Source organism: Pan paniscus, chromosome 8 (assembly GCF_029289425.2).
Source record: "Pan paniscus chromosome 8, NHGRI_mPanPan1-v2.0_pri, whole genome shotgun sequence".
NCBI classification, from domain to species: Eukaryota; Metazoa; Chordata; class Mammalia; order Primates; family Hominidae; genus Pan; species Pan paniscus.
In genome coordinates, this window is record NC_073257.2 from 54,762,576 (window position 1) to 54,779,619 (window position 17,044).

Here is a 17,044-nt window from a genome sequence, read left to right on the forward strand (position 1 = left end):
AAAGAAACTTGGAGAAAGAGTATGTAGATGGACCTCTCTGAGTGGTCAAAAACTGAAGATATTTGTACCCTGTGTGAGTGTTGACCAACAAGTGACTTCAGCAGAGGAGGACTTTGATAATCAAGTGGATAAGATGACCCGTTCTGTGGATACCACTCAGCCTCTTTCCTCAGACACCCCTGTCATTGTCCAATGAGCCCATGAACATAGTGGCCATGGTGGCAGGGATGGAGGCTATGCATGGATTCAGCATTGTGGACATCCACTCACCAAGGCTGAACTGTCTGTGGCCACTGCTGAGTGCCCAATTTGCCAGCAGCAGCAGAGACTAACAGTGAACCCTTTGTATGGCATCATTCACTGGGGTGATCGACCAGCTAGCCGGTGGCAGGTTGATTATATTGGACCTCTTCCACCATGGAAAGGAGAGAGGTTTGTCCTCATTGGAACAGGCACTTACTCCGGATATGGGTTTGCCTACCTGCATGCAATGCTTCTGCCAAGACTACCATTTATGGACTCAAGGAATGCCTTATCCACTATCACGGTATTCCACACAGCATTACCTCTGACCAAGCACTCACTTTACAGGTAAAGAAGTGAGGCAGTGGGCTCATGCTCACGGAATTCACTGGTCTTACCATATTCCCCATCTTCCTGAAGCAGCTGGATTGATAGAATGGTGGGACGGCCTTTTGAGGTCGCGATTACAACGTCAACAAGGTTACAGTACTTTGCCGGGCCAGGGCACCATACTCCAGAAGACCATGTGTGCTCTGAATCAGCGCCCAATGTATGGTATTGTTTCTCCCATAGCCAGGATTCACAGATCCAGGATTCAAGGGGTGGATGTGAAAGTGGAACCACTCACTATGATGCACTAGCAAAATGTTTGCTTTCTGTTCCCACGACATTAGGTTCTGCTTTACTAGTCATCTTAGCTCCAGAGGGAAGAATGCTGCTACCAGGAGACACAATAACGATTCCATTAAACTGGAAGTTAAGATGGCCACTTGGACGCTTTGGGGTCCTCCTACCTTTAAGTCAACAAGCTAAGAATGGAGTTACAGTGCTGGCGGCAGTGATTGACCCAGACTATCAAGATGAAGTCAGTCCGCTACTCCACAACGGAAGTGAGGAAGAGTATGCATGGAATATAGGAGATCCATTAGGGCATCTCTTGGTATTATCATGCACTCTGATTAACGTAAATGGGAAACTACACCCAATCCAGGTAGGACTACAAATGGTCCAGATCCTCTCCGGGTCTGGACCTGCTGAGGTGCTTGCTGAAGGCAAAGGGAATACAGAATGAATAGTGGAAGAAAGTAGTTATCAATACCAGCTACGACCACCTGACCAGCTGCAGAAATGAGGACGGGAACTATCATGAGTATTTCCTTCGTCTTTTGTTAAAAACATGTTTGTGCATGTATGCACTTGTACTAAGAAAATATCTTCATTTCATTTCCCTTTTCTTTATCAGGTGACATAGATTTGCTGACCTCATATCAGCATTTAAGTATTGTTTACTTTATGTAATAGTATTTGGGTTGGGGATTGGTGCATTTCCAGTTATAGGAAGTATAGTTTATTATGTTGGGGTAATTATGACCTTACTATTGTCTGTATTTTAAGATTATGTATGATCTCAGGAGATGTGTGTGGGTTCAAGTTCACAAGGGGTGGGCTTGTGATGGTTAATAATGAGTGTCAACTTGATTGGATTGAAGGATGTAAAGTATTCATCCTGGGTGTGTCTGTGAGGGTGTTGCCAAAAAAAGATTAACATGTGAGTCAGTGGGCTGGGAAAGGCAGACCCACCCTTAATCTGTGTGGGCACAATCCTATCAGCTGCCAACCCAGCCATACTATAAGCAGGCAGAAAAATGTGAAAAGAGACGGGTCTCGCCTCCCAGCCTACATCTTTCTCCCATGCTGGATGCTTCTTGCCTTCGAACATGGACTCCAAGTTCTTCAGTTTTGGAACTCTGGCTGGCTCTTTTTGCTCCTCATCCAGCAGATGGCCTATTGTGAGACTTGGTGATTGTGTGAGTTAATACTTAATAAACTTCCTGTATTAGCCAGTGACATCTAGAGGGACAGAACTAACAGGATATATACATATATATATATATATATATATGCATATACATACACACACATACATATATATGCACACACACACACACACATATATATATATATTTATTTATAAAGGGGAGTTTATTAACTTACAGGATCATAAGTTACACAATGGGCTGTCTGCAAACTGATGAGAAAGGAGAGCCATGGAGTCCAATGTTTGAGGGCAGGAAGAAACCAGCATGGGAGAAAGATGTAGGCTGGGAGGCTAGGCCAGTCTCTCCTTTTCAAATTTTTCTGCCTGCTTTATATTTGCTGGCAGCAGATTAGATTGTGCCCACCAGATTAAGGGTGAGTCTGCCTTCCCCAGCCCACTGACTCAAATGTTAATCTCTTTCGTCAACACTCTCACAGACACACCCTGGGTCAATACTTCATATCCCTCAATCCTATCAAGTTGACACTCATTATTAACCATCTCACTCCCCTTCATATATATATATATGTATATAGTCCTTTAATTCTGTCACTCTAGAGAACCCTGACTAATACATCTACACTTCTGATGATCTATTTCTTTTATTTTAGGTCATTTATTTCCCCTGGGTTGCCTACACTCACTTCTTCCCACTCCCCTATGAAGGACAATGTAAGCCTCTGGACCTCACGAAGTCAGGGCATGTCCCTGCTTGCACTATCCATGACACTTTCCTCTTTTACTCTTTAGCAATGAGGGAATGTCATCCTTACCCAGATGCCAGCCACCCGTCTCACATCCAGGACAGAGAGTCTCCATCTCCTATCCAGCAAATACCCATGTATGTGGGCATGGTGGCATGTCCTTGTGATCCCAGCTACTCCATAAGCTTAGGGGGGAGAATCACTTGTGCTTGAGAATTCAAGGTTGCAATGAGCCATGATCACACCACTGCACTTCATGCTGTGTAACGGAGTGAAACCCTGTGATTTTTCCCCTATATTTTACAGATTTTTTTTTTACTCTTTCTTCTATTAATTTATGTTTTGTCCATTCATTTTCTGCAAACCTTTAGAGGGCAAATAGGAAGTTTCCCTTTTTAACGTGGTGGCTCACGCCTGTAATCCCAGCACTTTGGGAGGCCGAGGTGAGCAGATCACCTGAGGTTGGGAGTTCGAGACTAGCCTGACCAACATAGAGAAACCCCGCCTCCACTAAAAAAAAATACAAAGTTAGCAGGGTGTGGTGGTGTGCACCTGTGATCCCAGCTACTCAGGAGGCTGAGGCAAGAGAATTTCTTGGACCTAGGAGGCGGAGGTTGCAGTGAGCCCAGATGGTGCCACTATGCTCCAGCCTGGGTGACAAGAGCGAAACTCCGTCTCAAAAAAACAAAACGAAACAAAAACAAACAAACAAACAGAAAAACACCTACTGCCTCACTGAATTAAAGGCGTGTTCAGCAGTTTCTTTGTTATTTCAAAGAGTGGCATCTGCTTCAGCAGGGTCAGTTTTTAATGTATTTGTTTTGTTTCTTTTTTCTCTGTCTGGTGTTCTTTTCTATTTTATTATAATTTTTTAAATTTGAGGGATGAGGTTTTCATAGTACTGAATATCAAACAATGAATCCGCATGAATGATTCACCTAATTTCCTTGGTTTTCGTCCTCTATACAGGTTTTATATAGCAAAAGAACCATTTAAAGACTTGGGTTACAAATGTATTTTATTTTACCTCTGGCATGCCTTGGCCTGAGAAAGCATTATATGGTGGCACAATATTTGTAACATTCTCATAGCCATCTGGTGGTGGTTCGAGGTATGACGTTTTGAAAATCTAGCAAGAATTAAAATATGTCAAGTTAGAGAGAAAAATTCCAGATTATTATTAAGATATAATTCATTTTGCCCCAAGTATATACTTCAGATTAAGCATCCTGGAACTAGGTTCTATAATTAAATAGATAAATTACACTGACAACAATGAGAAAGAGCCTTATCATTATTATTGTCTTCCTAATAATAGAAACTTTTATAAATGCATGCAATCCCAGGTAACCAAAAGTTTCCTTATAAAGTGTAACAGCAGATCTTCAAAGGTGGCACTTTGGCAAGCCTCTTTTTTTGACTATGACTTTTCAGCTTCCTTTGTGGGCTCCTTTTCTTTCATCTTTATTTAAATAATATTTCCCTATGTTTTATCCCCAGCCCGTTGCTTGCCTCTGTACTGCCTCCCTGCGAGACTTCATTAAGTATCAGAATTTTACCAATAGCTCATATGCTTATGATGCTTACCTTTTCAGATTCGCATATTTAAATGTTTTGTGGTTATTTCATCCTGGATGTCCAAACTCAACATGTTAAAATTCAAATTTATCATCTCTCACCCCGGGCCTGCTTTTGGTCTGCATTTCCTACCTCTATTAATAGCTTCACTCATTAGCCACCGACACCAGACAGTCTCGGAGTCATCCTGAACTCTATCTTCCCCTCCTTCCCCAAGTCAATCACTAATCAAGTCCTGCTAATACATTTCCTTAGTATTTCTGAAATCCATCCCTCTTCCTCATTCCTACTAACATCCTAATTTAAAACTTTATTATCTTTTACCTGGACTATTGTCTTAAGACAAAAACTTTAACCCGTTGCTTAGCCTAGTTGTAATCCACAGAGGATCTTGTCTGTCTAAAATGCCCCTCTAGCCACATCCTTCCCCTGCTCAGATCTTGTCATTGGCTCCCATGAACTGAAGTTGAAGTTTAAGCTCCTTAGGACAGCATACACGCCCTTCTGTGATCTGTTCCCAGAACATATTTACTGGTTTATCTCATATCATGGCCCACTTTGTATTTTACACTTTTGAAATACAGAAAATCATTACATTCTCCCAATAATACTAAGCTAGTATATGCCTAAAAGCCTTTGCCAATATTTTGTCTTTTGTTGAGAATTCTCTTAGCTTATTTTGTCACGTGGTTAACTCCTTATGTCCTTTCATGACTCACATGTCAAGACTTCAGGAAACCTTCTCTAACTCCCAGGCTGGGCTGAGTGACCCTTTTCTGGGTAAATAATGAACCCTAATCATACTCTTCATAGCACTTACCATACTAATTTGAAGTCTGAAGTATTCCATTGTCTGCCTCACTTTACTTAGGCAAAGGAACCATGTCCTAGTCTCATTCTGGCCTCAGGAGTTCAGCCTGGGCGACAGTGGGAGACTGTGTGTCAAAAAAAAAAAATTGCCAATGATTGAAGCCTAATACTGAAGATTCTGGTTTATTAATAATTAGTCTGTTGCTGGGTGTTAATTGAGCTCCCCAAGTGATTACTCATGTAGGACTTCAGACCAATAATTTAGGACCTTGTGACTCAAAATCTGGGCAAAAATAAGCAGCATCAGTATCACCTGGGAGCAGCTTCAGGTCTCACTTTAGATTTACTCTGAATCGAAATATTATATTTTTATTAAAAAAATTAAGAACAGATGACAAGCTTCAACTACATCTAAATTCTTTAGATTTACTTTAAAAGAATCAACATTTTGACACAATACCAAAGTGAACTAAATTCGCTTTTTTTTTTTTTTTTTTTTTTTTTTTTGAGACAGAGTCTTTCTCTGTTGCCCAGGCTGGAGCGCAGTGGTGCAATCTCGGCTCACTGCAACTTCCACCTCTCCAGTTCAAGCGATTATCTTGCCTCGGCCTCCAAAGTAGCTGAGATTACAGGCACATGCAATCATGCCCGGCTAATTTTTGTATTTTTAGTAGAGACAGGGTTTCACAATGTTGGGTCAGCTGGTCTCGAACTCCTGACTTCAAGTGATCTGCCCGCCTCGGCCTTCCAAAGTGCTGAGATTATAGACATGGGCCACCATGCCCAGCCTAAATTTGCTTTAATTTGGAGAAGTACTGGTCTAGAAAACACAAATTCCTAGGAGACTCAGGTTCTTAAGTTGATTTCTTGAGTACAAGTTCTTCAAATACATTCTCCAAGATTAATTTTTTTTTACTTTTTAAATTGACAAAGATTATACATATTCATGGCTATACGGGGATGTTTCAGTACATGTAGATGGTGATCAGATCAGGGTAATTAGCATATCTATCATCTCAAACATTTATTATTTCTTTGTGTTGGGAACATTCAAACTACTCCTAGGTATTTTAAACTACATAATATAATATTGTTAACTATAGTCATCTACAGTACTATAGAACACTAGAACTTATTACTCCTACCTAGCTGTAATTTTGTATCCATTAACAAATCTCTTACTATTCCTCCTTTCTCCCTACCCTTCTCAGCCTGCAGTATCCTCTGTTCTACTTTTTACTTCTATGAGATCAACTATTTTTTAGCTTCTGCGTGAGTGAGAACATGTGGTGTTGAAATTTCTATTCCTGGCTTATTTTGCTTAACATAATATCCTCCGGTTCCATCCATGTTGCTGAGAATGACAGGATTTTATTTATTCTTTTTTATGGCTAAATAGCATTCCTTGGTGTACATATACCACATTTTAAAAATCCATTCATCTGTTGTTGGAAACCTAGGTTGATTCCACATCTTGGCTATTGTGAACACTGTTGCAGTAAACATGGGGATGCAGATGTCTCTGCAATATAATGCTTTTCTTTCCTTTGGATAAATTCCCAGTAGTGGGATTGCTTGAGGGGTTTCAATACTGTTCTCCATACTGGCTGCACTAATTTACATTCCTACCAACAGTGCATAAGAGTTCCTTTTTCTCCAGCTACTCAGGAGGCTGAGGGAGGAGAACTATTTGAACCCTAGAAGCAGAGGGAGCCAGATTACACCACCACTGCACTCCAGCCTGGACGGAGATTGAGACTCTGTCAAAAACACAAGTCCCTTTTCTTCACGTCTTTGTCAGCATTTGTTATTTTTGTCTCTTCTATGATAGCCATCCTAACTGGAGTAAGATGATGCCTCACTGTGGCTTTGATTAGCATTTCCTTGCTGATTAGTGGTGTTGAACATTTTTTCATATATTTGTTGGTCATTTGTATGTCTTCTTTTGAGAAATATCTGTTCAGAGCATTTGTTTATATTTAATTAGATTGTTGTACTTCTTTGCTGTTAATATGTTTGAATTCCTTGTATATTCTTGATATTAATTTCCTGCCAGATGAGTAGTTTATATTTTCTCCCATTCTGTAGGCTGTGTTTTCACTCACTTTATTATTTCCTTTGCGGTGCAGAAGATTTTTAGCTTGATGTGATCCCATTTATTTATTTTTTCTTTTGTTGCCTGTGCTTTTGATGCCTTATTCATAAAATATTTTCCCAGAGCAATGTCCTGAAGGATCTCCCCTATGTTTTATTCTAGTAGCTTTACCATTTTGGGTCTTATATTTGGGTATTTGAGATACTTTGAGTTGATTTTTGTATAGGGTGAGAGGCAGGGGTCTGGTTTCATTCTTCTGCATATGGATACCCAGTTTTTCCAGCACCATTTATTGAAGAGACTATCCTTTCCCCAATGAGTGTTCTTGGCATCTTTGTAAAAAATCCGTTGGCTGAGATATGTGGATTTTCTGGGTTCTTTATTCTATTCCATAGGTCTGTGTGTCTGTTTTTATGCCAATACCATGATGTTTCATGTTACTACAGTTTTGTAGTATATTCTGAGGTCTGGTAGCATGATACATCCAGCTTTGTTCTTTTTGCTTAGGATGGCTTTGGCTATTCAGGATATTTTTTGATTCCATAAAATCTCTTTGGATTTTTTTTAATTTTGTGAACAGTGTTCATATGTATTTTGATAGAGATTGCATTGAATCTGTAGGTTGCTTTTGAGTAGTCCTGTCACTTTAACAACATTCATATTTCTGATCCATGAGTATGAATGTCTTTTCATTTGTTTGTATCCTCTTTAATTTCTTTCATTAGTGATTTGTAGTTTTCATTTTACCTCCTTGGTTACATTTATGTCTGGGATTTTTTTTTTTGGTAACTATTGTAAATGGGTTTGCCTTCTTAATTTCTTTTTCAGCGAGTTTGTTGTTCATGTATATAAATGCAACCAATCTTTGTGTATTAGTTTTGTGTCTTGCAACTTCATTGAATTTGTTTGTTCTAAAAGTTTTCTGGTAGAGTCTTCAGGTTTTCCTATATATAAGATCATGTCATCTGCAAATAGGAACAATTTGATGTCCTCCATTCCGATTTGAATGCCCTTTATTTCTTTCTCTTGTCTAATTACTCTTGATAGGACTTCACATTTATATACTTTGAATATTTAAAATGTTTACATAAATGTCAGAATCAACTTTCATTTTTCATAGAAAAAGAAGACCTTATTTGTTTTGTAGTTTTAATATTAATCATTATTATCTGAGACAAATTATTTAACAAATTAAACCATCTATTAAAATATTTCACCACAAATAAATTCCATAAGGAAAATATCTACAACTGTTTTTATGAAAGAAAAAAAGGCTTCTCTACAGTTGCTTAGGCCTGGTGCCATGGCACACACCTGTAAATCCCAGCACTGTGGGAGGCCATTGCAAGAGGATCCTTTGAGCCCAGGAGTTTGAGACCAGCATGGACAACAAAGTGAGACCTCATCTCTACAAAAAATAAAAAAGAAATTAGCTGGCCATGGTGGTGCGTGCCTGTGGTCCTAGCTACTCGAGAGACTGAGGAAGGAGGATCACTTGAGCCAGGGAGGTGGAGGTTTCACTTGAACCATATTCACGCCACTCCACTCCAGCCTGGGCAACAGAGCTAGACCTTGTCTCAAAAAATTAAGTTAGTTAAATTAAACATAAAGTTGCATTGTATTTAAGAAATTGGGAAAGCATAAAATGCTTCTGGTTTTTTTTGAGTTGAACAATGAGAACACATGGACACAGGGAGGGGAACATCACATACCGGGGCCTGTCAGGGGTGTGGGAGGCTGGGGGAGTGATAGCATTAGGAGAAATACTTAATGTAGATGATGGGTTGATGGGTGCAGTAAACCACCATGGCATGTGTATACCTATGTAACAAACCTCCACGTTCTGTACATGTATCTCAGAACTTAAAATGTAATAATAACAATAATAAAAACGACAAAAAAAAAGGAAATCCTTCTTGTTAGAACAGATTACATACCCTCATTGCTTTTTATAAGAGCCTGTAATAACAGAATATCCACAAGGTGGCAGTAATATATCAGTTTCATCCTCAGAAATTAAAACTTTTGCCTATTCAGTAATACAATGGATCTTTTGAACTCACTCTAACACGCAGAATACAGCCATTTGACTTAATAATTAGCCTTTAAATTTATAGTCTTGTATTATCACTTTACTGGTTTGAATTATTTTGTATTTTAATATATTTAAATGAATTAGTCCTATACAAATTGACTAATTCGACATGTGAAGGTGTTTTTATTCTATTTTCAGAAGTTTAGCTTTAAAAAAATATCTAAACTTCAATATCTGGTGAGTGTCAATGTTTTTATCTTATTAAAAGATGACAGACCACATTATATTCAACTGATTTTTTTTTTAACAAGGATGAAAAATCAGTTTAAAGGAAGGGTATCTTTTTCAACAAATGGTGCTAGAGCAATTGGACATTCACAGGTACAAAAACTAAGACTGACCTACATTTATACTTTATATAAAATTTAGCTCACATAAATCACAGGCTTAAATGTAAAATGTAATATTATAAAACTTAAAGTTGTGTATGGTAGCTCGTGCCCGTAATCCCAGCTACTACTCAAGTGGCTGAGGTAGAAGGATCACTTCAATCCAGAAATTAGTGGCTGCAGTGAGCAATGATGGCACCACTGCACTACAGCTTGGGCGAAACCTCGTCTCAAAAATAATTAATAAATAAATAAATTCATTAAACTTTTTAAAATAGAAGAAAATTCTTGAGACCTAGGGCTAGGCAAATAATTTTTAGGCTTGATATCAAAAACAAAATCTACAAAGGAAAAAGTGATAAAACTGAACTTCATTAAAATAAATAAACAGTTTTTTTTCCTTTTTTCTTTTTTTTTACTTAGAAAGACCCTGTAAGGAGGTTGAAAAAATGAATTACAGACTGGGAGAAATAATTTGCATACCATATATCTGACAAAGAACTTACATCTACCATATGTAAAAAATTCTCAAAACTCAATAATAATAAATAAGGTATCCAATTAGAAAATAGGCATATGTGACCTCTCTGTATTATAACTTAAACCTCATGTGACTACAATTATTTCAAATGAAATAAACAAAACGGTAATTCCTGTTTCTAGCATGTAAAATAATCAGAGAACATAGAATTGTACAAAGTTAAATTATTGGGCCATTTACTTAATTTAAATATTTTTAAATGTGTGTACCCATTTTGCTTGAAGGTGTGTGCAAGTATGCTTGTATTTTTTTAACGATAATATGGTCACATGAGCATTAAATTTATTTTTTAAAAGTTTATAGTTACCTCACACAAGTTCTTATTGATTCCCTCATTCTTAACACCTGCATAGTATTTCATTTTATAATTAATGGATTGTAGGTTTATTCTTTTAAAATCACTTGTGTTGTTCTCATGTTTTTTTTTCACTAAAAGTGTTGCAATGCACAAAACTAAAAATATAAGGAGGGTCTTTTCTGGATCTCTGTTGAAAAACTTTGAATAAAAATTACAAGTTCAAATCACATGCAAAATAAACATTTTAATTAATAGGGCTTTTATGCAAGATGTTAGTAGCAGTAGCAGCACAGTTTTATTAATATCCCTGAATCTCTCACAAAAACTGACTGAGCAACTGGGATAACAAGGTATTAACTATGACAAAACAATGTAACAGGGTGTCATCATGGACCTTTTGTGAGGTTAAACCACAGGGACCCAGGGGAATCACCAATTTTTTTGGAAGAAGGAAAGGAAAGGAAAAAAATGTTTAATGGCCCTGGGAACTGGAAAACCTAGAAATACAAGCGCTAACATCTATGTTCCTAAATTCAGAGATTCTTACTAGGCAAAAAGAACTCAGCAGATTAATCTGAGAATAGCAGCTGAGGCTGGCAGAAGGCTTCCTGGGCCTCAACTCATAGCAGAGAGTGAGGACGGCAAAAAGCAGGTGCCGTGAGTTGTCTGTTTCCTATGAACCCTACAAATTAACCACTCCCAAAACAAAGCCCTGTCCCAAGGAGAAACTGCAGGAAGTCAATTATAAATTGAGTTGGAAAGCACACTGAGGCTCAAGAAAAGGGAAGCTCCAGGTTAAGATGCAAGAGAAGAAGGGAAAAGGCAGTTTTCTGCAAGTTCAAGCACAAATAATTTCTTTATCTTCTAGTTCTGGAAATACCAGGTGCTGTGTATGTAAAGCAGGAATTTTGGTTGAATATTGTATAATTTTCTGACCCACTGTTACTAATCCAGTTTCCCCTGTACTCAGATCTTCCATGCTACAGGCAGACTGACAGATGCTCAGCAAATAGTAGCTAATATTTTCTAGGAAACTAGGTGCTAAACGAGTTTTCTTAAATTTCTACCTCCAGGTCTGTAAGTTGATTTGAAGCATTACCCGTTTCTGGTTCTGCACAGGTTGTTGAGTGCAGGACTTCTCTCCTCCAGTGGAAAGTCCACCTGCTCACAATCAACCATCCTTTCCTGCGACCTTGAGACACTACTCAGTGTAGCAAGCCTCCCAGTCTAGAATAAGCACACTCATCATCAGTCTCTCTCATTTTCTGTCTTATCTCCATTACTTCTACATACAGTTTTTGTTTTCGCCAATGTTTTTAAATAAACAACTGTACAAGCACAAAAATGACAACAGAAACCTTCCTTCCCCCAGTGTTGTAGTGAGCAAGGAATATATTTAACTTCAAATAAAAGACGAAAACAAATGCTGGATAAAGCTGACAGAAAGAAATGCAACTGTAGGTGCTCTGGCAATATAGAAATGATACAACTAAGAAAAATGGAAGAAAAGGAAAGAGAAAGTATTCCTCAGAATGATTTTACTGACTGCTCATCTGTAATGCCTGGGAGTCCAAGGATATTGTTTATAGAAAAGTAAGCATACTTAATGGCATCAGGGGAATCAAAGTTAATATGATTAAATCAAATTGTGTGATGAAAAATCACAGAGGGAGGACAAGAAAGAGAATACAACTAATACCATTGTTCTTAGTTTAGAGACATTAGCTACTGTCTAAAGAAAGAGATGATTTTATGAAATTACATAAGGTAGCCATCAGAATAAAAGTTTAACTCTTCCAAATATCACAACATCAAAACAAAAGCAATAAAAACAAACAAGACAGCAAAAGACAGATATGTGCATATAAATCATAGCACAATACACTGTAATCAAAATATAACCAAACACAATTTATCATTAAAAGCAAGTGGGCATGACTCTTATTAGAGGAAAAAATATTGTCAGATTAAATCATAAAGCAAATCTCAATTCTATGCTGTATATAAGATAAAGTGTTACAGAAAGTTTAGAAATAAAAGTATAGGCAATGAATAAAAGGATCTTCTCTTCATGCGTTAGGAGTATAAAACAGTAAGTAAACACATCATACATTTTCTGTTTTTACACTTAAATGTCTGGAGATGTCACACCACTAGTATGAATTTACTTCAGATATATAAAGGATACACTTTTATGTGGTTAGAAAAAGCAATGATAATAGTTAAGGTGAAAATAACATCTGCATTGATGCTAGGAAGAAAGAGCCATTGTTGGGTACATAGTGATCACATTACCATGGAGCAATCTGTTCCCAACTGAAATGTCCTTGCCCTTTTACTGAAATCATGTAAGATTCTACAAAAGTAGTGTTTACTTCCCACAAATCAGCCATTTGTGGGAACGGCTGCTATTGTTGTCCACACGGAATGAGCATCAGACCTATATTTAGCTGTTGTATCATTAAGAGTCATATTTGGCCCTTTCCAGAGGCTGTTATTTCAATTATATTTTAGAGAATTAGTCTATTTCCAGACAAATAATTTTTCCAGAACTTTGATCCATATGAAATGTCCCTTTGGTAGGGATCCAGGGATTGAGTTTTTTTTTTTAATTACTATAGCATCCTGGTCAGGTTGAGAAACAGATTACCTTTATATTTCCCTGGCATGTGAGCAGGGCTAGATTTAGCGTGAGAATGCTTGAAAGTTTATAGCTTTTTAGAAATTTTATTTACTGTGTGTCTCTTTATCAAAATAAAATTAATGCTGAAAAGCTATATTAAATGAATTATTTTGAGATGGTCTCTTCCCCCTTCTTCCAATGAGAGGATATCCACAGATATGTCAGGAGCTTGCTTTACCTAGAAATGTGTTGAGGGCCACAGGTTTGGGTTCACCTAGGAATGTTTAGGGACACCTCCCCAAGTTGTTGTTGAAGAGTGGGGTAAATGTAAGATAGAATTAGGCTCACGGAGGCCAGATGAGAGCATCATGTCACCCAAGAAACACAGCATATACCTAGGAGATCTGTTCTCAGTATCAAAGTCTTAAGCACTGTAAGATTGCATATAGACCAAGACAACAACTATATATATATAGTTAATAAAATCAGTTAATATATAAACATATATTTATTTATTTATTAACTTATTTTTATTTTTATCTTCAGACAGCATCTTGCTCTGTCACCTAGGCTGGAGTGCAGTAGTGCAATTAAGGCTCACTGCAGCCTTGACCTCTGGGGCTGAAGCTATCCTCCTGCCTCAGTCTCCTAAAGTGCTAGGATGAGAGGTGTGAGTCACCATGCCAGGCCCAGGGCAATAACTATGCAATGTTTATATAATTTGGAGCAAAAAATATTTGAAATATGTGTGCATTGCTTTTTAACCTTTTCTATTGATTTACTTTATTAAATACTGAATAGAAACAATATATTTATAAAATATTTATTTTATATATATAATAAGCACATAATGAACACCTGTGTCTCCAGTCTTGGTTTAAGAAATTAAGCCAAAAGTAATCATAAGTGCTTATTATTACTTTTGAAGTCACCTGTACAACTTTTGCTGACTACATCCCCTTCTTCAACACTCTAATGATGGCCACTGTGAGCACTGTGTATATTGAATTGTGTTGTATTTTAATACCGTGTGCACTACATTGTTTTCCTAGATGTATGCTATTGCATTTAGTGAGCATAATGAATTATATCAGTATAATTCACTTTTGTCATTTCATTGTTTCAGCTTTTCTGTACTAATTATTGCCAATATATTTCTTCTGGCATAAAAACAGACACATAGGACAGTGGAACAGAATAGAGATCGCAGACAAATCTACACATTTACTAACAACTCATCTCTGACAAAGGCATCAAGAACATACACTGGGAAAACAACAGTCTTTTCAATAAATGATCCTGGGAAAACTGAATAACCATATGTAGAAGGATAAAATTAAACCCATCTTACCATACACAAAAATCAAATGAAATAAAAATGGATTAAAGACTTGAATCTGAGACCTGAAACTGTGAAGCTAGTGAAAAAAAAAAAGCATAGGAAAGGCTGGGCGCGGTGGCTCTTGTCTGTAATCTCAGCACTTTGGGAGGCCAAGGCGGCCAGATCACAAGGTCAGGAGATCGAGACCACCCTGGCTAACACGGTGAAACTCCGTCTCTACTAAAAATACAAAAAAAAGAAAATATTAGCGGGGCATGATGGTGGGTGCCTGTAGTCCCAGCTACTCAGGAGGCTGAGGCAGGAGAATGGTGTGAAAACAAAAAAAGAAAGAAAAAAAGAAAGCATAGGAGAAATGCTCCAGGACATTAGTCTGGGCAAAGATTTTTTTGCGTAAGACCTTGGAAGCACAGGCAACAAAATCAAAAATAGACAATGGGATTATATCAAACTAAAAAGCCTCAAGCAAAGGAAACAATCAACAAAGTGAAGAGCCAACCACAGAATGGGACAAAATATTTTCAAACTATCTATCTGATAAAGGATTAACAAGTAGAATATATAAGGAGCTCAAACAACTCAATAATACACAAACAAAAAATCTGATTGAAAAATGGGCTACTGAAGAGGCTGAGGTAGGAGGATTTTTTTTTTTTTTTTTTTGAGATGGAGTCTCGCTGTCGCCCAGGCTGGAGTGCAGTGGCGCGATCTCGGCTCACTGCAGGCTCTGCTCACCCGGGGTTCACGCCATTCTCCTCCCTCAGCCTCCTGAGTAGCTGGGACTACAGGAGCCCGGCACCAAGCCCGGCTGATTTTTTGTATTTTTAGTAGAGACCGGGTTTCACCGTGTTAGCCAGGATGGTCTCGATCTCCTGACCTCGTGACCTGCCCGCCTCGGCCTCCCGAAGTGCTGGGAATACAGGCGTGAGCCACCGCGCCCGGTGAGGAGGATTTCTTAATCCCAGGAGTTTGAGGTTACAGTGAGCTATGATTATGCTACTGCCCTTTAGCTTGGGTGACAAAACAAGACCTTGCTTCTAAAAAAATAATAGTTAAGAATATATAAATAAATACAATTTTAAAATGGGCAAAATATCTGAACAGATATTTTCTCAAAAGAAGAATACAAATGGCCAATAGGAAGATGAAAAAATGTTCAATATCACTAATCGTCAAAGAAATGCAAATCAAAATCACAATGCAATATCATCTCACCTTGGTTGAAATGACTTGTTTCAAAAAGACAGGCAATAACAGATGCTGGCAAGGATGTGGAGAAAGGGAAATACTAGTACACTGTTGGTGGGAATCTACATTAATAAAGCCACTATGGAGAACAGTATGGAGGTTCCTCAAAAGAGTAAAAATAGAACTACCATGTGGTCCAGCAATTTCTTTACTGGATATATATCCAAAATAAAGGAAATTAATGTATCAAAGACATATCTACATGCCGATGTGTACTGCAGCACTATTCACAATAGACAAAATATGGAATCACTGTAAGTGCTCACCAACAAATGAATAGATTTTAAAAGTCATATATACACATAATGGAATACTACTCAGATACAAAGAAGAATGAAATTCTGTCATTCGCAGCAACATAGGTGGCGCTGGCCATTTGGCTTAATGTAACGAACATAGGCCATTATGTTAAGTGGAATGAGCCAAGCACAGAAAGGCAAATGCCACATGTTGTCACTCATATGTGGGCAGTAAAAAACTGGATCTCATCAAGATAGAAAGTAAATCGGTGGTTGCTAGAGGCCAGCAAGGGGAGTGGGAAGAGGAGATTAAGAGAAGAAAATATAAACATATTTATCACCACTAAACTGTCCTCTAAAAATGTACAGATGGTAAATTATATATGTATTTTTTAACTCAATAAAAAGTTAAAAAAAAATTCTGCTGTGTGTTTATAGGGCACATGTACAAGACTTTCTCTAGGGTTGTATCAGTTTTCTATTCCTGCTGTAATGATTTACCACAAATTCAGTGGCTTAAAAGAACACATTTTTGTAAGATTTGAGTCAGTTTTAAAAAACACACACAAACTTATTGTCTTAGAATTGTTTTGGTTGGAAATCTGGCATGGCTCTCACTGAACTAACATCAAGATGTTGGCAGGCTGCATTTTTTTCTGAAGGCTCTAAAAGAGCATCTGGGTTGTTGGCAGAATTCAGTTCCTTGTGGTTGTAGATCCTCAGTTTCTTCCTGGTTGTAAACTTTGGGTCATTCCCAGCTTCTAAAGTTCACTGGCTTTCCTTGGCTTGTGGCCCCCTACCACTGTTTTAAAAGCCAGTAATAGCAGGCCACATCTTTCTCATACTGCCATCTGTCTGAATCTCAGCATCCAGAAAATATTCTCTGCTCTCAAGAAATTATGAGATTACATTGGCTCACCAAGGTAATTCATGGTAATTTCCCCATTTCAATGCCCTTAATGGTAATCACATCTGCCAAGTCCCTTTGAACACGCTAACTTACGTTAGCATGTTCACCTTATCTGAAGACTGGGATGTGGCTGTCTTTGGTGGGGGGGCAATTATTCTGCCTAACCCAAAGAT